Source organism: Ovis canadensis, chromosome 14 (genome assembly GCF_042477335.2).
Source record: "Ovis canadensis isolate MfBH-ARS-UI-01 breed Bighorn chromosome 14, ARS-UI_OviCan_v2, whole genome shotgun sequence".
In the NCBI taxonomy this organism is placed as follows: Eukaryota; Metazoa; Chordata; class Mammalia; order Artiodactyla; family Bovidae; genus Ovis; species Ovis canadensis.
The window spans coordinates 57,711,813-57,731,069 of NC_091258.1; the positions used below are offsets into that span (position 1 = coordinate 57,711,813).

At 40.6% G+C, this 19,257-nt stretch overlaps 1 protein-coding gene across 2 annotated transcripts in view; it reads right to left on the reverse strand.

Annotated features, from left to right (window-relative positions):
- The window catches only part of LOC138418696 (transcription factor Sp5-like), a 30,012-nt gene that overhangs the window by 9,525 nt on the left and 1,230 nt on the right, over positions 1–19,257 (reverse strand). For both annotated transcript variants that reach the window (XM_069550327.1, XM_069550326.1), the window contains exon 2: positions 5,895–6,040. The gene's annotated coding sequence lies outside the window, so the exon portion shown is untranslated. The remainder of the gene's footprint in view (positions 1–5,894; positions 6,041–19,257) is intronic.

The window sequence follows — 19,257 nt, forward strand, 5'->3', positions numbered from 1 at the left end:
TAATCCTTAATCCTGAGCTTATTTGTAAGACATGGCCATGCCCTTTTGGATTTCAACAGAAAGCTTTATTTATTTATTTTGGATTTTAATAGAAAGCTATACTTATTTATGGTTTTTCCAGTAGTTGTGTATGGATGTGAGAGTTGGACCATAAAGAAGGCAGAGCACCAAAGAATAGATGCTTTTGAACTGTGGTGCTGGAGAAGACTCTGAGAGCCCCTTGGACAGCAAGGACATCAAACCAGTCAATCCTAAAGGAAATCAACTCTGGATATTCATTGGAAGGACTGAGGCTGAAGCTGAATCTCCAATACTTTGGCCACCTGATGTGAAGAGCTGACTCATTGGAACATGAGTTCCCCTGATGCTGGGGAAGATTGAAAGCTGGAGAAGAGGGCAACAGAGGATGAGATGGTTGGATGGCATCACTAACTCAAAGGACATGAGTTTGAGCAAACTGCAGGAGATAGTGAAGGACAGGGTAACCTGTCGTGCTGCAGTCCATGGGGTCATGGAGTCAGACATGACTGAATGAATGAACAACAACAAGAAAACTTTACAAGTTCCACAAGCCCATCTTAGTTGCAAGAACCAAACTTCAAAATTAGTACAGAAATTTCTGCCTAAAATTCTGTTAATAGCTAAAACTTTCAGCTGGGTTCCCTGACGTCTCGCCCTGCATGTATTCCTGTTAGAAGTCAACCAGAGCTTTGAGGGGAATTTATATGCACATTTTGCAGTTATTCTCCATGACTCACTCCCTTCTAGGATGTCCTCCATCAGTTTTCAATTTTAGGGCAGTTTTGACAGTCCTAAAATCTCATCTCAGTCTTCAGCTAGTAAGACCACCACTTCAAAAAATAATTCTTATTGACAAAGGAGGCAAGAATATACAATGGAGTAAAGACAATCTCTTTAACAAGTGGTGCTGGGAAGATCACTTTCTAACACCACACACAAAAATAAACTCAAAATGGATTAAAGATCTAAACGTAAGACCAGAAACTATAAAACTCCTAGAGGAGGACATTGGCAAAACACTCTCTGACATAAATCACAGCAGGATCCTCTATGAGCCACCTCCCAGAATTCTGGAAATAAAAGCAAAAATAAACAAATGGGATCTAATTAAAATTAAAAGCTTCTGCACAACAAAGGAAAATATAAGCAAGGTGAAAAGACAGCCTTCAGAATGGGAGAAAATAATAGCAAATGAAGCAACTGACAACTAATCTCAAAAATATACAAGCAACTTATGCAGCTCAATTCCAGAAAAATAAATGACCCAGTCAAAAAATGGGCCAAAGAACTAAATAGACATTTCTCCAAAGAAGACATACGATGGCTAACAAACACATGAAAAGATGCTCAACATCACTCATTATTAGAGAAATGCAAATCAAGACCACAATGAGGTACCACTTCACACCAGTCAGAATGGCTGTGATCCAAAAGTCTGCAAGCAATAAATGCTAGAGAGGGTGTGGAGAAAAGGGAACCCTCTTACACTATTGGTGGGAATGCAAACTAGTACAGCCACTATGGAGAACAGTATGGAGATTCCTTAAAAAATTGTAAATAGAACTGCCTTATGACCCAGAAATCCCACTGCTGGGCATACACACCAAGGAAACCAGAATAGAAAGAGACACATGTACCCCAATGTTCATCACAGCACTGTTTATAATAACCAGGACATGGAAACAACCTAGATGTCCATCAGCAGATGAATGGATCAGAAAGCTGTGGTACATATACACAATGGAGTATTACTCAGCCATTAAAAAGAATACATTGGAATCAGTTCTAATGAGATGGATGAAACTGGAGCCTATTATACAGAATGAAGTAAGCCAGAAAGAAAAACACCAATACAGTATACTAACACATATATATGGAATTTAGAAAGATGGTAATGATGACCTTGTATGCGAGACAGCAAAAGAGACACAGATGTGTAGAGCAGACTTTTGGACTCTGTGGGAGAGGGAGAGGGTGGGATGATTCAGGAGAATGGCATTGAAACATGTGTACTATCATGTAAGAAACAACTCGCCAGTCTATGTTCGATGCAGGATACAGGATGCTTGGGGCTGGTGCACTGGGATGACCGAGAGAGATGGTATGGGGAGGCAGGTGGGAGCGGGGTTCATGTTTGGGAACTCATGTACACCCGTGGTGGATTCATGTTAATGTATGGCAAAACCAATGCAGTATTGTAAAGTAAAATAAAGTAAAAATAAAAATTTTTTTAAAAGGTTAAAAAATGAAATAATAATAATAATTTTTATTGAAATATAGCTGATTTATACTGCTGTGTTAGTTTCAGGTGTGAAAGTGATTCAGTTATTGTTTTAGATTCTTTTCCATTATAGATACTATAAGATATTGAGTTCCCTTGGTATCTCTAATTTTCTTGGAGAGATCTCTAGTCTTTCCCATTCTGTCGTTTTCCTCTATTTCTTTGCATTGATCGCTGAGGAAGGCTTTCTTATCTCTCCTTGCTATTCTTTGGAACTCTGCATTCAGATGGTTATCTTTCCTTTTCTCCTTTGCTTTTCACTTCTCTTCTTTTAACAGCTATTTGTAAGGCCACCCCAGAGAGCCATTTTGCTTTTTTGCATTTCCTTTCATTGGGGATGGTCTTGAGCCCTGTCTCCTGTATATGGCTTGATAAAGGACAGAAATGGTATGGACCTAACAGAAGCAGAAGATATTAAGAAAAGGTGGCAAGAATACACAGAAGAACTATACAAAAAAAGATCTTCACGACCAAGATAATCACAATGGTGTGATCACTCACCTAGAGCCAGACATCCTGGAATGTGAAGTCAAGTGGGCCTTAGAAAGCATCACTATGAACAAAGCTAGTGGAGGTGATGGAATTCCAGTTGAGCTATTTCAAATCCTGAAAGATGATGCTGTGAAAGTGCTGCACTCAATATGCCAGCAAATTTGGAAAACTCAGCAGTGGCCACAGGACTGGACAAGGTCAGTTTTCATTCCAGTCCCAAAGAAAGGCAATGCCAAAGAATGCTCAGACTACCACACAATTCCACTCATCTCACACACTAGTAAAGTAATGCTCAAAATTCTCCAAGCCAGGCTTCAGCAATACATGAACCGCGAACTTCCAAATGTTCAAGCTTGTTTTAGAAAATGCAGAGGAACCAGAGATCGAATTGCCAACATGCGCTGGATCATCAAAAAAGCAACAGAGTTACAGCAAAACATCTCTTTCTGCTTTATTGACTATGCCAAAGCCTTTGACTGTGTGGATCACAATGAACTGTGGAAAATTCTGAAAGAGATGGGAATACCAGACCACCTGATCTGCCTCTTGAGAAACCTATATGCAGGTCAGGAAGCAGCAGTTAGAACTGGACATGGAACAACAGACTGGTTCCAAATAGGAAAAGGAGAACACCAAGGCTGTATATTGTCACCCTGCTTATTTAACTTCTATGCAGAATACATCATGAGAAACGCTGGGCTGGAAGAAGCATAGGCTGGAATCAAGATTGCCGGGAGAAATATCAATAACCTCAATATGCAGATGATACCACCCTCATGGCAGAAAGTGAAGAGGAACTAAAAACCTCTTGATGAAAGTGAAAGTGGAGAGTGAAAAAGTTGGCTTAAAGCTCAACATTCAGAAAACGAAGATCATGGCATCCGGTCCCATCACTTCATGGGAAATAGATGGGGAAACAGTGGAAACAGTGTCAGACTTTATTATGGGGGTCTCCAAAATCACTGCAGATGGTGATTGCAGCCATGAAATTAAAAGACGCTTACTCCTTGGAAGGAAAGTTATGACCAACCTAGATAGCATATTCAAAAGCAGAGACATTACTTTGCCAACAAAGGTCTGTCTAGTCAAGGTTATGGTTTTTCCAATGGTCGTGTATGGATGTGAGAACTGGACTGTGAAGAAAGCTGAGCACCGAAGAATTGATGCTTTTGAACTGTGGTGTTGGAGAAGACTCTTGAGAGTCCCTTGGACTGCAAGGAGATCCAACCAGTCCATTCTGAAGGAGATCAGCCCTGGGATTTCTTTGGAAGGAATGATGCTAAAGCTGAAACTCCAGTACTTTGGCCACCTCATGCGAAGAGCTGACTCATTGGAAAAGACTCTGATGTTGGGAGGGATCAGGGGCAGGAGGAGAAGGGGACGACAGAGGATGAGATGGCTGGACGGCATCATTGACTTGATGGACATGAGTCTGAGTGAACTCCGGGAGTTGGTGATGGACAGGGAAGCCTGGCGTGCCGCGATTCATGGGGTCGCAAAGAGTCAGACACAACTGAGCAACTGAACTGAACTGATTCTTCCTTAGATACTTAATTGTAGTAAAATTATATACAGTGAAGATAAATCTTTCTAGTCTTTATTGTGTAAAATATACATAACTGAGAAATTTACTGTTTTCACCATTTTAAAGTGGTATTAAATATACTTATATTGCTGTATAACCATCACCATCATCCACCTCCAGCACTTTTTCATCATCCCAAAATGAAATTCCATATCCTTGAAACAAAATAGGAAACCCTGTCTGCCTAGGGCTTCCCCAGTGGCTCACCAGCAAAGAATCTGTTTGAAATACATGTGACATGGGTTAATCCCTGAGTTGAGAAGATTGCCCTGGAGAAGGAAATGGCAATCCATGCCAGTATTCTTGCCTGAGAAATCCCATGGAAAGAGGAGCCTGGTGGGCTACAGTCCATGAGGTCACTAAAGAGTACAACATGACTTAGCAGCTAAACAACAACCACAGAAACCCCTGCCTGCCCCCAGCTCCTAGTAACCACCATTCTACTTTCTGTCTCCATGAATTTGACTGTTCTAGTTCTTCATACAAATGGTATCATACAGTATTTGTCCTTTTGTTAGAACACTTCCTTTTCAAAATGAGTGAACTCCTGGTTAAAGATAGCTGGGATCTTTTGTTTGTTTTTCCTATTGACTGATTGATTGATTTGACCACACCAAATCTTAGTTACAGTACAGGGGATCTTTGATTTTCCTTGTGGCAGGTGGGATCTTTAGTTGTGGCATGTGGAATCTAGTTGCTTGACCAAGGATTGAATCCCTGCCCCCTGCATTAGGTGTTTGGAGTTGCAGCCACTGGACCACCAGGGAAGTCCCTAAAGATGACTATTTAACCCACACTTTTATCCTCATGCCCTCCCCATGCCCCACTAAATTAATTGTAAAGGAGGTAATAGGTGCAACAAGGGATGGGAAATGACCATTCACAGTGAGCAAGGAATCCACCGAGAGAAAAGAACTTTCAACAGATTGCAGTCAGGAAGCCTCCTGGTGATGATCAGGGGGCCTTTTGGCAATGGTTTACAAAGGGGCTCAGTCAGCTCCAGAGGTGACCAGGTTTCTGGGCCCTTCTGTGGCCTTGGTACAATGTCTCATACCTGTGGCCTTGGGGCAGGACTCAACAGAACCTACTGTATAGCACAAGGAACTCTGCTCAGCGTTGAGTGGGAGACTGGATGGGAGAGGGGTTTGGGGGAGAATGGATACTTGTGTGTGTGTGTGTGTGGCTGAGTCCCTTCACTGCCCACCTGAAACTATCACAACATTGTTATGAGGAATCTAAAACAATAAAATAAAAAACTGGTGAATAAAACCGTAGAGAAGCAGACTCACCGATAAAGAGAACAAACTAGTGGTTGCCAGTGGGGGAGGGGGAGGGGCAACATAAGGGGAGGGCAAAGGAGGCAGAAACCAATGGCTGTAAGATAGGCTCAAGGATGTATCGTGCAACATGGGGCACATAGCCAATATTCTGTAATAACTGTAAGCGGAAAACTAACCTTTAAAACTTTTTTTCATTTTTTAAAAATTTTAACTAAATAAAAGAGTGGCTTCCCACCTGATCATCAGCAGTGAAGTCCTTCCATCAGTGAGTCCAGTACAAACACAAAGGCCCAATCACAAGGATGATTCATGATCTCATTCTTACATATGCTCCAGTGGTCACCAGACTTCAGTGAAAGCCTCCAACATGAAAGACTCACTCTAAAATAAGCATACAAAATCACGGCCAAGAAGCAAGTGTTAGTCCCTCAGTTGTGTCTGACTCTTTGGGACCCTGTGGACTGTAGCCTACCAGGCTCCTCTGTCCATGGAATTCTCCAGGCAAGAATGCTAGAATGGGTAGCTATTTCCTTCTCCAGGGGATCTTCCTGACTCAAGAATCAAACCCAGGCCTCCTATATTCCCAGCAGATTCTTTACCATTTGAGCCAGCAGGGAAGCCCACGGGAAGTCCTCAAGAAGCAAGGGGAACTGTTAATACAGCAAAGAATATACAGTCAAAAATAGACACCACCAGGACACGTCAGGCCTACCTTACAATGCATATAGCCTTGGACTTCTGTCCTTCATGAAGGAAATAAAATCAATTCAGGAAAATGATTTTTAAATATCTCTAAGTATTTGTTCTGTGAGATAAATCTTCATTTATATTATAGCTGGAAATTAATAGTGAATGTCTACAATGGATGAATCAAGAACTGATGCTATAAGCATATTATTTAGAGATGCAGATAACTACCAGGATAAGCAGCTAAAAAGAATTAGAAGTGGTGGCCTCCATAGGTCCATGGCTGGGGAGAGGTAGGCTAGGAATAATCGCTATGCTTCATAAGCCCTTCTGCACGATATGATGGTTTAACCTTATGCATGTACTAGCGGCACTTTGATTTTTTTAAATTTTTTTCAAAGAAAATGACTAGAAGATTTTTTTTCTCATGTAGTATTGTTTCGTTCTGGAATTTTCCAATTAAGCTTTTGGCTAAACACATACATATGATAATGATAATTATTCTGGAAACTGGGAGATTTGTAAAAACATCGTGCGCCATTAGAGTAATCAAGCTCGGCTCTAACACATCTTGGCTTTTCAGGATAATTAGACCACACTGGAGGCCCAGATGGGGTGAATGAGAAAGCTGTGGGTGTCTGCCATAGAGAACCACTCAACTGGCAATTGAAATTTGCATGTTAACTTAGTACCCAACAAGAAATGAATAAAAATGCTTGGATTTGGGGCAAAACATTTTATTTTAAAAGCCAAACTTAGAACATAGGTGCAGTAATGGATGTCCCACACAACTCATTTAAGCCTTCATGTATGAACACAATCTTCAAAACTACAAGTAGTTCCTTCTATATCTTTTGGGTTTTTTTTTTTAAAGGTCACATCCCACTGTGAGTATCTTTGTTGTAAATTCACAAAATATAAGAAAAAAAAAAGAGAGAGAAACTATGGGCTGTAGCCCACCAGGCTCCTCTGTCCATAGAATTCTCCAGGCAAGAATACTGGAGTGGGTAGCCATTCCCTTCTTCAGGGTATCTTCCCAACCCAGGGATTGATCCCAGGTCTCCTGCACTGCAGCCAAATTTCTGCTGTCTGAGCCACAGAGGAAGCCCCATGGAGGGGCGGCGGGGGAAAGGGGGGGTAGGGTAGGGGCAGGGGGAAACAACAACTATTAATTCATTTGACAGATATTTTGCATGTCTGCTCTATGCAAGGCTCTGAGTTGGTGCTAAGAATGCAATGGTGGAAAAGCACATATAGTCCCTGTGAATGGAATCACCGACACAATAGGCATGGATTTGGGTGGACTCTGGGAGTTGGTGATGGACAGGGAGGCCTGGCGTGCTGTGGTTCATGGGGTCGCAAAGAGTCGGACACGACTGAGTGAGTGAACTGAACTGAACTGAACCAGGCACAACTTACAGACTAGGGTAGAATGTGCATATGGAAACAAGCAATTTCACCACCATGTGATTAGCATAAAGGCCTTAGTACAGGTTGGATAGGATCGTGTGAGAGGAGCAACTGTTTCAGATGCTGCTCTCAGGATATCAGTGAGGGAGCTGCTGAACTGACATGGTACCTAGGCTGAAAGCTGCAGTGGGAAGGCTCAGGGAGAGAATCTGATAGAAGTTTAACATGGCTTGTGGAACAGAGGACAAAGTCTGAGAAGTGGAGAGAACGGGGACAGTGAGATGGGAGAGTTAAGCAGGAGCCAACTTCTACAGGGTTTTGTAAACAACATAATGGCTTACTCTAAGAATAAGTAAGGTTGAGGGGAGAGGCTTGCAGGCCAGTTCTGGCATCATCAGATTTGCATTTTAGAAACATTTTCCTCAGATAAACTCATTATAAATTAATTTTCATTATTTTGGAAAGATAAGACTTTCCAATCAAACCCACTTCTTACCCATTTCTATTGCTTGTTGTTAAGATCAAGGGATAATCATTTGAATAATGCTAAGAACATGTAATTAACTCTAGAGTACTCAATTTTTTAAGATTTTATTGGAGTATTGCTGCTTTACAATATTGTGTTAGTTTCTGCTGCACAGCATAGTAAGCCAGCTATACATATACACATATCCTCTCTTTTTTCACGGGGGGTGGATTTCCTTGCCATGTAGGCCACCACAGAGCGTTGAGTAGAGTTCCCTGTGCTATACAGTCTAGAGTGTTATTAAGTTTATAAAGTGCTTTACCATATGTACTGCCACTGCATATACTTAGGTTATAGATGGAAATTTGGTCCTGATCTTATCACTCTGACCTTGTGTAATGGGAGATACATAACTCAGAGGGCTACTATAAATTGAAACAATGAAATCATGTCTTCTGTGCATTTAGCTATATGAGTTTAAAAACATGCTCTGAAAAGAGATAGCTATAAAGACAGGTATCAGCAACAATCCCACTCATGTCCATGCACCCAGAGCAAGTATGGGATGGAAACCATCCTCCGCATCAGCATTAATTAGTCTCAGTTTCAGTGCATTTCTCGTAAAATGAGCATCTCACTGTGCTGAAAGTGGCTCAGGTATTTGAAGGGACATATTTTGAAAGAAAATCGTAGCCCTTAAAGGCCAGTCAAAAATGCCATATGTTAACTGAAGGCCTAGCAGCCCATCCCAGTTCTGGAGCAAAAACTGCTATGAGGATATAATAGACATATTCCTAATGGATATAAATATGGCCCCCAAATCTTTCAAGGGCTTCCCTGGTGGCTCTGATAGTAAAGAATCAGACTGCAATGCAGGAGACCTGGGTTCATTCCCTGGGTCAGAATGATCCCCTGCAGAAGGAAATGGCAACCCACTCCAATATTCTTGCCTGGAGAATTCCATGGACAGAGGAGCCTGGCAGGCTACAGTCTATGAGGTCGCAAAGCATCAGACACGATTGAGCCAGTAACACTTTTCATTTTCACGAATCTTCCAAATTCTACTTCCAGTTAAGCTGTATAAAGTCACAACAGAGTATCTCTTCTACTGTAAATATAGGGGAAAAAATTGATAAAGTACTTTACAGTTATTACAAATTAGTCTAAAGGATGTAAATGCCAGAGAAGGAGGACAAGACTTCAGAGATGAGAAGGGATTAGTGGCCATGGCAGGGCATTGGCCAAATCTGGGCACAGCCTGGCAGATGATGGGAACTGCCATAGTCAGAAGTCTCTGCTTGGCTAAGAAGACACCGCTGATAGATTAAACATCTCTGTGGGCTAGAGAAGCAGAGAAGAATACATAAAAGAACTTAAAGCACAGAGCTAAGGACTTCCTTGGTCATCCAGTGGTTAAGAATCTGCCTTCCAATGCAGGGGGCACGGGTTTGATCCCTGGAAGGGGAACTAAGATCCCATATGCCATGGGGCAACTAAGCCTGTGCTGCAACTACTGAAGCCTGGGGGCCTCGAGCCCATGCTTTGCAATAAGAGAAGCCATCGCAGTCAGAAGCCCTTGCATGGCAGCTAGAGAGCAGACCCTGCTTGCCACAACTAAGAAAGCCCAAGATACCAACAAAGACATCCAAAAATTAATTAATCAATTTAATTAGACTAAATTAAGTTTTAAAATACATTGGTTCTTTAAAGCAAAAGCAATAATGTCTTGTGGGAGCATACACATAGAAGTAAAATACATGACAATAATAATACAAAGAGAGGATGTAAATAGAATTATATTAAGGTCCTTACATTGTTTATAAAGTAAAAAAGATAATTCAGCCTAGACTATAGTAAGTTATGGATGCATTTTATAATTTCCAGGGCAACCACTAATATAAATGCAAAAAAGTAGAGCTAGATTTCCAGTAGAGGAGGTAAAAATGAACAATAAAAATTATCTGATTAATACCAAAGAAAGCAGAAAAGAACAAATAGACAAAAAGTAGAACAAAACAAAAGAAAACAAATAGCAAACTTAAATGCAATCATATCAATAATTACATTAAATATAAATGGACTAAATATTCCAAGTAAAAGTTAGGACTTGTCAAATCAAATATAAATAGAACATTTAGTATGCTATTACAATGCACACATTATAAATAAAAGGATACAGATAGATGAAAGTCAAAAGATTAAAAAGATATGCCAAGCAACACTAGTCATGAGAAAGCTCTATTAGTATCAGGTAAATCACCTGAAAGTATTTCATAGTGATTGTTTTCATAGACATTTCAAAAGGGTTGCTTCATCAGCAGAGAGTAACAATCCAAACTGCATTCACTAAATAACAAAACCAATAGATATAACAGAAAAATAGATAAATATATACTCATAGAGGTTTTTAACATACCCTTCTCAGTAATTGATAGAACAAGCAGACAAAAAAAAATCAAAATATTTGAAGAACATTCTCAACCAATTTAACATTTATAAAATACTACACTCAATAACTGCAGAATACACATTCTTTTTAAGTGCCTATAGAACATTCATTAAGAAGTCGAGCTGTAAAACAAGTGTCAATAAATTAAAAGGACTGCATGCAGAGCATAATCTCTGACCATGATGGGAATAAATGAGAAATTATTATCAAAAGACAACTAAGATATTCTCCAATGTCTGGAAATTATCCCACACACTTGGAAATAATTTATGGGTCAAAGAAGAAATGATAATGGGAAATTAGAAAACATTTCTAACTGAACAGTAATAAAAACAATATATATCAATCATGTGGGATACAGCCAAGGTAGTTGTTAGAAGGAAACTTACAGGTTTAAATGCTTATGCTAGAAAAGAAGAATTCTTTAACACCCATAATTTAAGCTTCTACCTTAAAAAGCTGAGAAAATAACAGCAAATTAAAACCAAAATAACTAGAAGGAAAGAAATAATGAAGATAACAAGTCAATAAAATGCAAAACAAACAATAGATAAAATTAACAAAACCCAATCTGGTTCTTTGTAAAAGATTAATAAAACTAATAAACCTCTAGCAAGACTGATAGAGGGGAAAAAAGAAAGAAGACTCAAATTATAGGGAAAACATCACTACAGAGCCTACAAACGTTAAAAGTTTGTTAACAGGATATTATGAATAAGTTAATGCCAATACATTCCACAAGTTAGATCACATTTCTTTTTTAAAAAAACAGGGAAATTGATAGAATACAAAATCTCAGAAGTTCTACTGTATAAATATAAAGTTTTATAGAAGAGAAACTTATTAAATGGGGATCAAATTCACTAACACTTGCTAAAGTAAGATGTGATCACAGAAAAAGGCTTCAGGAAATTGTTTCAGCTTGCTCGTGCTCACTCCTTTCAATCGTATGTGACTCTTTGAGACCCCATGTTCTGTTCATGGGATTAGTCAGGCAAGAATACTGGAGTAGGTTGCCATGCCCTCCTCCAGGGAATCTTCCCCACCCAGGGACTGAGCCTACGTCTCCTGAGTCTCCTGCAATACAGGTGGATTCTTTACTGCTGAGCCACCAGGGCAGCCCAGGGAACTGTTGACTCTACCTAATTTTTTACTTGCTTCAAGAAAGGATTTGTGGAGATTGGGAATGACATATTTACAGATCTATGTATAAAACAGATAACTAATGAGAACCAGATGTACAAGCTGGGTTTAGAAAAAGCAGAGGAACCAGAGATCAAATTGCTGACATCTGTTGGATCACAGAGAAAGCAAGGGAATTTCAGAAAAACATCTACTTCTCTTCACTGACTGTGCCAAAGACTTTGACTGTGTGGATCACAACAAACTGTGGAGAATTCTTAAACAGATAGGAATACCAGACCACCTTACCTGCCTCCTGAGAAATCTGAACATAGGTGGAGAAGCAACAGTTAGAACCTTACATGGAGCAACTAATTAGTTCAAAATTTTGAAAGGAGTACAACAAGGCTGTAAATTGTCATCCTGCTGATTTAACTTATATGCAGAGTATACCACACGAAATGCCAGGCTGGATAAACCACAAGGCGGAATCAAGATTGCCAGGAGAAATATCAACAGTCTTAAGTATGAAGATGATACCACTTTAAAGGTAGAAAGTGAAGAGGAACTAAAAAAGAGCTTTTTGATGAGGATGAATGAGGAAAGAAAAAATGCTGGCTTAAAACTCAACATTCAAAAAACTAAGATCATGGCATCTGGTGCCACCATTTCATGGATAATAGAAAGGGAAAAGAAGAAGCAGTGACAGATTTTATTTGGGGGGCTCCAAAATCACTGCAGGATGGCAACTGCAGCCATGAAAGAAAAGCTCCTTGCTCCTTGGAAGAAAAGCTATGACAAACCTAGACAGTATATTAAAAAGCAGAGGCACCATTTTGCTGACAAAGATTCATATAATCAAGGCTACTGTTTTTCCAGTAGTCATGTATGTATATGAGAGTGGGACCATAAAGAAGGCTGAGCACCCAGAACTGATGCTTTCAAACTGTGGTGCTGGAGAGGACTCTGGGGAGTTCCTTTGATGGCAAGATCAAACCAGTCAATCCTAAAGGAAATCAACCCTGATTATTCATTGGAAGGACTGATACTGAAACTGAAGCTCCAACACTTTGGCCACCTGATGCAAAGAGCTGACTCATTAGAAAAGACCATGATGCTGGGAAACATTGAAGGCAAAAGGAGGCAAGGGCAGCAGAGGATGAGATGATTAGATAGCATGACCAACTCCATGGACATGAATTTGAGCAAACTCCAGGAGATAGTGAAGAACAGGGAAGCCTGGCATGCTACAGTCCATGGGGCTGCAAAGAGCTGGACATGACTTGGTGACTGAACAACAACATATGAGAACCTACTGTGTAGCACAGGGGGCTCTACTCAATGCTTTGCTGCTGCTGCTAAGTCGCTTCAGTCGTGTCAGACTCTGTGCGACCCCATAGACGGCAGTCCACCAGGCTCTGGGATTCTCCAGGCAAGAACACTGGAGTGGGTTGCCATTTCCTTCTCCAATGCATGAAAGTGAGAAGTGAAAGTGAAGTCACTCAGTCGTGTCCGACTCTTCGTGACCCCATGGACTGCAGCCTACCAGGCTCCTCTGTCCATGGAATTTTCCAGGCAAGAGTACTGGAGTGGGGTGCCATTGCCTTCTCCCAACTCAATGCTCTGGGATGGCCTAAATAGGAAGAAAACCCAAAAAAGGGGGGATATACATATACATATAGCTGATTCGCTTTGCTGTACAGCAGAAACTAACATAACATTGTAAAACAACTGTAATCCAATAAAAATTTTAAAAGGAAAGAAAGAAAGGATTTACAAGACTGCTTCAAAGAGTGTGTTTAGTGGACAGCTTTCAACCCAAGTCCATGCTCTGAAGTCCATGCTTTTCCTGGGTAGCCAAGGCCAGTGACAGCAGGCGTCCTAAGGCCTGACAGTTTCTGTCTGATGTGGGTCTATTCTAAAAAGTAATCTTTGCTCCAGGCCTCCTGTTAAACTGACTTGAGACTTGGTCAGATCTGCAAATTCTACTTGCTCCATCCTGCTTCCACTCCCTTTTACCTTTCACAGGAATTACCTCCAATAAACCTCTTTCGCTCCTGACTCAATATCTATTTCTGAGAGGGATGAAGTGACACACACGCTGAGTTTAGAACTCCTAAGATGCGGCTCCTCCAAAGGATGTCAAATGACTGCCCCAGGCATTTGTCTTTTTGCATCATTCAGGAAATGCATTTGACTGCTAGTTAAGAGAGACTTAAAATAAGTCTGACACAAGTAAGATAATTGACAGGCCAAGTTGGTAAAGTGGCTCCACAGTGTCATGAAAGTCCCAGCCTTCTAGGCATTCCTGCCAATCAAGTGAATGAAACAATCTTGGACCGGCTAGACCAGGCAAGTGGCCACTCAATAACCCTAGATGATGCTACATGAAACAGAATTATTTAGTCATGCCTCTTCCAAAAACTTGTGAAACATAACAAAAGGTAAATTGTTTTAAATTACTGAATTTTAGAGTGGTTTGTTATATAGCAATAGATAGCCAGAGCACATCTCCTAACTGCTGCTGCTGTTGCTGTCACTTCAGTTGTGTCCGGCTCTGTGAGACCCCATAGACAGCAGCCCACCAGGCTCCGCTGTCCCTGGGATTCTCCAGGCAAGAACACTGGAGTGGGTTGCCATTTCCTTCTCCAATGCATGAAAGTGAAATGTGAAATTGAAGTCGCTCAGTTGTGTTTGACTCTTAGCAACCCCGTGCACTGTAGCCTACCAGGCTCCTCCGTTCATGGGATTTTCCAGGCAAGAGTACTGGAGTGGGTTGCCATTGCCTCCTCTGAATCGCCTAACTAATAGAGGGGAAAAAATTACCATAAAATCTTATATGTAATACCTTGACACAGTAGCATCTGGAAATTGTTACTCTCTTGCTTTAACACGCTGCCTGGTGTTTTTCTTTTAAAGAAGTCTTCATACAAGTTTGTATCTAGCTTTTTATCTTAAATATCCTCTTATGTGTAACTGATTCACTTTACTGTATACCTGAAACTAACAGGTTAGTTTTGCAAATCAACTATATGGAATTATATATATATATATTCTCTTATACACCTGTGCCCATTTGCCATGTAACTTTAGAGTCATAAAATGAGGAGATATACGTTTTATTATGATACAATTCACATACCATAAAATTCACTTTTTCAAGTGTATAAGTTAGAATCTTCACAATGTAGTGTAACTACCACCACTGTCTAATAATTCCAGACATTTTCATCACCCCAAAGAGAAACTATTAGCAGTCACTCCCCATTCCTAGAGCCCAGCCATAACCCCCAGCCCCTGGCAACCACTAATCCATTAATCTGTTTTATGTCTCTATGGGTTTTCCTACTCTGAACATTTCACATCAATGGAATCATATGATATGTAGCTTTTGTGTCTGATTTCTTTCATTTAGCATAACAGTTTCAACGTTCACCCATGTTGTAGCATGTAGCAGTACTTCATTCCTTTTTATGGCTATAATATCCTATTGAATGGGTATATATATTTTGTTTGCCCACTTATTAGCTAATAGACATTTAGGTTGTTTTCACTCTATTATAAATAACACTACTATAAACATCTACATATAAGTTTTTTGTGGGATAGGTATTTTCAATTATCATGGTTATATACCCAGGATTGGAACAGTGGCATCATATGGTAACTTTCTGTTCAACTTTTTGAGGTACTGTCAAACTTTCCCAAACAGGATGCACTACTTAACATTCCCATCAGCACTGTATGAGGGGTTTAATTTTTCCACAACCTCACTAACATTTGTTCTTGTCTACCTTTATAATCACTAGCCATCCTAGAAGGTATGAATTGGCATCTCATTGCGGCTTTGATTTGCATTTCCCTAAAAGTTATGACCAACCTAGATAGCATATTCGAAAGCAGAGACATTACTTTGCCGACTAAGGTCTGGCTAGTCAAGGCTATGGTTTTTCCAGTAGTCATGTATGGATGTGAGAGTTGGACTGTGAAGAAAGCTGAGCACCAAAGAATTGATGCTTTTGAACTGTGGTGTTGGAGAAGACTCTTGAGAGTCCCTTGGACTGCAAGGAAATCCAACCAGTCCATTCTGAAGGAGATCAGCCCTGGGATTTCTTTGGAAGGAATGATGCTAAAGCTGAAACTCCAGTACTTTGGCCACCTCATGCAAAGAGCTGACTCATTGGAAAAGACTCTGATGCTGGGAGGGATTGGAGGCAGGAGGAGAAGGGGACGACAGAGGATGAGATGGCTGGATGGCATCACTGACTTGACGGAAGCAAGTCTGAGTGAACTCCAGGACAGGGAGGCCTGGCATGCTGTGATTCATGGGGTCGCAAAGAGTCGTACACGACAGAGCGAATGAACTGAACTGAACTGAACTGAAAGATCAATGATGTTAAACATCTTTTTCTGTGCTTTTTCTTTTTTTTTTGCCCATTTGTATATCTTCTTTGGAGAAATGTCTATACAAATCCTTTACCCATTTTTTAAAATTTACTTTTTATTGAAGTATAGTTGATTTACAATGTTGTGCTAATTTCAGCTGTATAGCCAAGTAATACATACATATATATACATTCTTTTTAATATTGTATTCCATGATAGTTTACAAAGTTTAATCTGGAAATTTGTTTTTCAATTGAATGTGTTATAATTTCTGTTAGTTGTAAGAGCTGTTTACATATTCTTTATATATCCTGAATCTCTTATCAGATCTATGATTTGCAAAGTCTCTCCCATTCTGTGAGCTGTCTCTTCACTTTCTTGATAATGTCCTTTAAAGCACAAAAGTTAATTTTTATGAAATCTAATTTACCTATTTTTCTTTAACAGTTTGAGCTTTTTATGGCATAGCCAAGAAATCACTGCCTAATCCAGGTCAAGAAGATTTACCCCAATGTTTTCTTCTATGACAGTCGTCTTCAACCCTTTTGGCACCATGGATTAGTTCCTGGAAGACGACTTTTCATAGACCAGGGTGGGGGGAAGAGATGGTTTGGGGATGGTTCGAGTGCATTACATTTATTGTGCTCTTATTTCCAATCTAATGCTGCCACTGATCTGACAGGATGTACCCGTCCACAATCCAGAGGTTGGGGACCCCTGTTTTAAGAATTTTATAGTTTTAGCTCTTACATTTAGGTCTTTGATTTATTCTAATTTTTATATATACTGTGAAAGTGATTTTGAGTCTTGTTTGTCACATGGAGATGGAATAAAGATGCTTTCGTGTCAAACAGGAGACAAAGGAATGCTTAGAGGTGGGAGAGTGACACGTATATTCTGAGAAGCACTGAATTCAGCATGGCCAGAGCCTAAGGCACACAGAGAATATGTTGGGAGGTGCAAAGAATAACCGTGGGCACACCCAAAGACAGTGAGGTGCAGGAACCTTGTTTCTCCCATATTCTCCATTACCCAATCCCCAGCATCACAAAGCAAACACAAATATAAGTTAAAAAAACAGTGTGCCACCTAGAAACATAACTTTGGACAAGCCTCCCATGCTTTTCATCTCCTCTTCCAAACTGACTGCCTCTCCAATGCAGAAATTCTAGACTTTCTATTGTTGAAAACATTCAATGGAGAGGTAGTTATTTATTTATTTATTTCCCATAGGCCAGCAGACATAATTGATGGCTCTTAAGCAGGGGAGCGACATGGGACTTGGGTTTTCAGAAACAATGGTAGTGAAAGGTGCTACTTTCTCAGTCTTTTTCTTGTACCTAAGTTAGAGATTCACATGCGTAATACACTATGGGCTATCACACTGATCAGCTGCACTTATGCACAGTTCCTGGTGCCCTAGGGTGCAGGAAGCCATGAACTGCAAACATAAAATAGAATCAGCAAGATTGGTGATTGACTGGGTACAGTCAGATAAGGATTCTGATTTCAAGACTGGACACCTGAGTGAGTCCTGGGGCCGGTGATATGGACAGAGAGCATGGATAAAGGGCAGGTTTATTTGGGGGAGTGGAGTAGATGCATATATTTTTGAACATGTGGAGTTGGAAGTGCCTGAGGGACACCCAAGCAACTGTGTCCAGTAAGTAGGTACTAGTGTGACCCTGGAAGTCAAGAGATCTGGAATGAAGATGTAAATTTGGGAATTCATTACTATATGAAAAAGGATGAGATCACTCAGGACGCATGGAAGATAATCTAGGTCCCAGGCCTGGAAGCGGGAGGAAATAAGAGTTCAGCTCCTTGGGAGGAATCTTGTACTGAAGCAGGTATTTCAGTCTTCCTTGAAGCTACTGTGAACCAGACCCAACACAGCTGTTAGTCTTCTGCACTGCTTCCCTCTCTGTTCCTTGCCAGACTTCTCACCATTTGTTCACTCAGCTCCCCACACATCGACCTATGCTCTGCCTTCATCCACCTTCATCCAACTTACTGAAAAGCTGCTCTGTTCTAGGCTCTGTTCTAGGTTCTGATCATATAGTAGTGACCAGAGTAACATCCCTATCTCAAAATGTTTAGATTCTAGTGAAGGGGATAGAGAGACCCAATTAAACATACTCGAGAGAGATGGGACTTGCCTGGTGGCTCAGCCGTAAAGAACCCATCTGCAATGCAGGAGACATGGGTTCAATCCCTGGGTCAGGAAGATCCTTTGAAGAAGAAAATGGCAACTGACTCCATTATTCTTGCCTGGGAAATTTCATGGACAGAGGAGCCTGGTGAGCTATAGTTCACAGGGACACAAAAGATCAGACACACTGAGCGACTAAACAATTAGAGGAAGATAAACGCTATGAATAAAAATAAAGCAGAGCAAGGGTATGTAGAGTGATTCAGGTGGTATCACAATAAACAGGACAATAAAGAGTCATCTGCAGAAGCAACATCTGAGTAGAGATCTGAATGAAGTGGGCAAGTTTGAGGTGAAAAGGGGATGGCTAGAACAGAATGGTGAAGCAAGGAAACAAGGGACTAAATCATGTATGTCTCTATAGGGCAAAGTAAGGAGTCTAGCTAGCTTTCATTCTGTGTGACATGAGTTCACTGGGGAGAGGAGTATTGAGTAGAGGAGGGATACAATCTAACTTCGATCTTAACAAGATCCCTCTGGCTGTGTTGAGAATTAGGGGGACAAAAGCAGAGGTAGAAGGGTCTTCTAGGAGGATGTTTCAATAATTCTGGGTGGTTTGTTGAAGGGCAGGGGTGGAGATGGTGAGAAATGATGAGATTCAGGATACAGTCTATACTTGAAAAGGACAGAATTTTGCAGTCAGAACAGATACAGGCCTGAGTGAGAAGTCCCACTATTATAAGGATGAACAGTTGAGTGGCAACATTAGGTTTAGAGGTGAAATCTTCAGACACACAACCTTGCCAATTAGAAATTCAACTAAAGATGCTGAAGAGGCTGTGGATGTTCCCTGACATATAAGTAAACAAACGATTTGGCAGCTATCAAGCCATCAGCCACTGTAGTCACACCCAACTGTGAACCCT